Here is a 4,501-nt window from a genome sequence, read left to right as displayed (position 1 = left end):
GCCCCCTGAGGAAGCTCTCGGGAGAACTGGCTACACAGGATTTGGAGAAGGCTGAGGTTCTGAATGACTTCTTTGCCTCGGTCTTCACTGGCAAAGGCTCTGACCACACCACCCAAGCCTTGGAAGGCAGATGCAGGGATTGTGAGAATGAAGACCTTGCGCCCACTGTAGGAGAGGATCTGGTTCGAGGCCATCTTAAAAATCTGAACGTGCACAAGTCCATGGGACCTGATGAAATCCATCCGCGGGTCCTGAAGGAGCTGGCGAATGAAGTTGTGAAGCCTCTGGCCATCATATTTGAGAAATCATGGCAGTCAGGTGAAGTTCCTGATGACTGGAAACAGGGAAATATAACCCCCATTTTCAAGAAGGGGAAAATGGATGACCCGGGGAATTACAGACCAGTCAGTCTCACCTCTGTGCCTGGCAAAATCTTGGAGCAGATTCTCCTGGAAGGCATGCTAAGGCACATGAAAAACAACAAGGTGCTTGGTGACAGCCAGCATGGCTTCACTAAGGGGAAATCCTGTCTGACCAATTTAGTGGCCTTCTATGATGGGGCTACAGAACTGATGGACAGGGGCAGAGCAGTGGATGTGATCTACCTGGACCTGTGTAAAGCGTTCGACACTGTCCCACACGACACCCTTGTCTCTAAATTGGAGAGACATCAATTTGATGGATGGACCACTCGGTGGATAAAGAACCAGCTGGATGGCCACACACAAAGAGTTGTGGTCAATGGTTCAATGTCCAGCTGGAGACCAGTAACGAGTGGTGTCCCTCAGGGACCAGTGTTGGGACCGGTCTTGTTCAACATCTTTGTCGCTGACATGGACAGTGGGATTGAGTGCACCCTCAGCAAGTTTGCCCATGACACCAAGCTGTGTGGTTTGGTTGATATGCTGGAGGGAAGGAATGCCATCCAGAGGGACCCTGGCACACTTGTGAGGTGGGCTGATGCCAATCTCATGAAGTTTAGCCATGCCAAGTGCAAGGTCCTACACCTGGGTCGGAGCAATCCCAGGAACAGCTACAGGTTGGGCAGAGAAGAGATTCAGAGCAGCCCTGTGGAAAAGGACTTGGGGGTGATGGTCAATGAGAAAATGAACATGAGCCGGCTGCAGTGTGCGCTTGCAGCCCAGAAAGCCAACCGTATCCTGGGCTGCATCAAAAGGAGCGTGACCAGCAGGTCGAAGGAGGTGATCCTGCCCCTCTACTCTGCACTTGTGAGACCTCACCTGGAGTATTGTGTGCAGTTCTGGTGTCTTCAACATCAAAAGGACATGGAACTGTTGGAGCAAGTCCAGAGGAGGGCCACGAGGATGATCAGGGGACTGGAGCACCTCCCATATGAAGACAGGCTGAGGAAGTTTGGGCTGTTCAGCCTGGAGAAGAGAAGGCTGCGTGGAGACCTCATAGCAGCCTTCCAGTATCTGAAGGGGGGCTATAGGGGTGCTAGGGATGGACTCTTCATTAGGAACTGTAGTGATAGGACAAGGGGTTATGGGTTAAAACTTAAATAGGGGAAGTTTAGATTGGATATAAGGAAGAAATGCTTTCCTGTTAGGGTGGTGAGGCACTGGAATGGGTTACCCACAGAAGTTGTGAATGCTCCATCCCTGGTGGTGTTCAAGGCCAGGTTGGACAGAGCCTTGGGTGATATGATTTAGCGTAAGGTGTCCCTGCCCACGGCAGGGGGGTTGGAACCAGATGATCTTAAGGTCCTTTCCAACCCTAACTATTCTATGATTTTATGATTAATTACGTGCAAATAGGAATGGACTTGGTATATCAGCTTTCATGAGCTAGCAGAGCAATTTGAGACAGTGGGTGTCTCTTTCCCATCCTGTCAGAGCACCTGGATGTTCTGTAAAAGAGGCAGGGAACTCTGCACATCGATTTGTTTTGCAGATTTATGTAATTTAAGCCTTCCAGGGGAAGAAAATGGATAGGCATCATGCATGTTTCAGATTTAACTTAAAAACTCACCAAAAGAATGACTAAACTGCCATTTTCCTGCATGTAGGAGATCATTCAAAGGAATAGCGATTGCAGGCACTCCTTCATTCAAGAGGCTGAAGGGAAAATTGCCTTTCCTGGATTCAGCCAGCTGGCCTCATCAGTGTCCTGATGTTACAGCTGAACTCAGGACAATCAGTCTGGATAGTAAATCCAGACTAAATTTCGTATAATTGTTTATGGAATTCTCTGTGTGTCACCTTTATGGATGTCTAGTAGATACACAAGCAAACATGGTATAAAGGGCAGCTTGGCTTTAGCTGAGCAGAACTTTGTTCTTTCCCATGGAAAGTCTGCAGCCCAAATGTAAAGCTGTTCTATATTAAGTACCTTCTCTGGGTAATGTTTTTAGGATGAGCTTTATTTTAACATAGGAGATAGATCAGTAGAATATCTGAGCTACAAGCGTATTTAGATAAAGCTCCTTTTACAGGTAGCATGTGACATTCAGCTTCCTCATTTGAGAACAGGAGCAGAAACAGAGATATTCACAGTGCTCAAAGTCATTGTCAAGAATACTTGCAGAAGAAACTCATTTTTGTCGAAAATCATGGATATTAGTCCTGCTGCTCCTGCTTGTGTTTACCACCATTCTTATGCTTTGGTACAGTTCAGATCACTACAGCACTGTGATTCCCAGCAGGCTACCAGCCAGCCTACCTTCTTCAGGGTGTTTTTCCTTCCGTATTACCTGCACAAGAAGCTGCACTAATCCAATTTCAGACCCCTATACACCCACCAGTAAGGATGCAAGTAAGCGGCTGTATTTCCTGTTCATGCTAACTAAAACTCGCCCAACATTTAGGTGGGGAATTTCATAAGTGGCAGTTAGAAACTGTTAGAAAAGGCGATATGCAGAACGCCAAAACCTACTAACATTTATTCTTCTAGACAGCAGATGGCTTAAAGTGGTTATGACGTTCCACCAATGCAGAAATTTACCTGCATCCTCTAAGAAATTGTACTGCCACCTGATAAGGTACCAGGTTCTGTAATACATTTACCTATCCAAGAGACAAGTCTGTTGTAGCTGAAGCTCTAAACAGGCTTTCCAAGGCCTGCAGAACATGTCAGTTTCACTAGCGGTCCATGGGAAGATCCACTTCCTGTAATGACACACAATTAGGGGTTCTGGCATGTTGCTGGAAACCAGAGTGCTTTTTTTTTTTGTGAAGAGGAAGACTGGTTTGCCCCTTGCAACTATAAAGAAAGCATGGTAGAGTACATCACAGGCTCCAGGGGCTGCCATTCCCTCCTTGCTCTTAACAGGACCTCTTACAGTGGAAACTGCAGGCACCTTGCACACCCAGCTGAGGGCAGGGCAGAAGAGCCAAGAGCTTTCTTTATTTTGGCATGACTGCAGACATGTTCCTGTGGCAAACAACCTCCTTTACCAATTTTCGTGTTTCTTTTTAAAGCCATATGGACTTAGTTTACTCACAATTCTTGGCAGCAACTATAGGTCCCATTCTTTCAATAGGGTATACTTAGCTGCCTTCAGTTACACCCACCCAGTTTCTTGTTAGGAGAACATAAAGCCACACTTGTTGCACTTTCTCTTCAAAAGTAACACTCTCAAGACTGAACCACAAACGGTAACAGAATAGACTGAGACTGTTATCAGCATTTACTTTCTGGGTTATGACCTATTTATTTCTACCTACCCCTAAGTAGCTTTTCGTTATTTATCATAAACTGAACACTGAATCTTTGTAAATGTTCATGTGTCTTCACTATTTCACAAATTTTTAGCTCATACCTACTTTATAGAAAGATCTGGGCCACAATCATCAAAAATCAGTGTTTAGGAGCAAACACTTGAGACAATCAAGAATTCAAAAGGCATATTATGGAAGCAAGGGCTGAGTTTTTAATTTAGAGAAAGTAATTATCTGTCACAAGTTTAAATTGAATTTTAGTTATTCAAGTACTTAGATGAGCAAAACTGAAATGTGGAAGTCTGGTAGTTTTGCTTCTGAACCCGCATAATAACAAATATTCTGAGATTAATAATTTGATACATCATTTGCAAGGTAAGAAAGTAAAATACACACCCCATCCCATTTTAGCATCCTGCTTCTCCCATCTGACTAGTCTCAATTTGTCTCTTATAAACATTTACCTATTAGTATCACTGGCTTCCCTTCATTACTATATAAGGTAACTCTTTCATCCCCTAACTCATCTGAGCAAGCTCTCCTTATAAAGGCTATAAAGAAAGGCATAGGGAAAATCAAAGTGAAATCCACATCAATTCTTTGGTGATGCTGGGGAGAGATGCAACTTCATGAAAGGCAACAATTCCATTTTACACATAATTCAGGAAGATTTTTTCACAGATCCTTTAACACCTCTGATACCCAAGCAGAAAACCCCCTTCAAAGAATTATACTTGATTTTAATGCATTTTAAAATTGTTCATACATTCAGCACCTTTGCAGTGTGACTTTTATAAACACAGCAGAAGACAGGATGCAGG

The sequence above is a fragment of the Pezoporus occidentalis genome, unplaced genomic scaffold, assembly GCF_034315485.1.
Source record: "Pezoporus occidentalis ecotype Australia unplaced genomic scaffold, CSIRO_AGI_Poc_V1 ctg2, whole genome shotgun sequence".
NCBI lineage: Eukaryota > Metazoa > Chordata > Aves > Psittaciformes > Psittacidae > Pezoporus > Pezoporus occidentalis.
Note: the sequence above shows the minus strand (reverse complement) of the source record.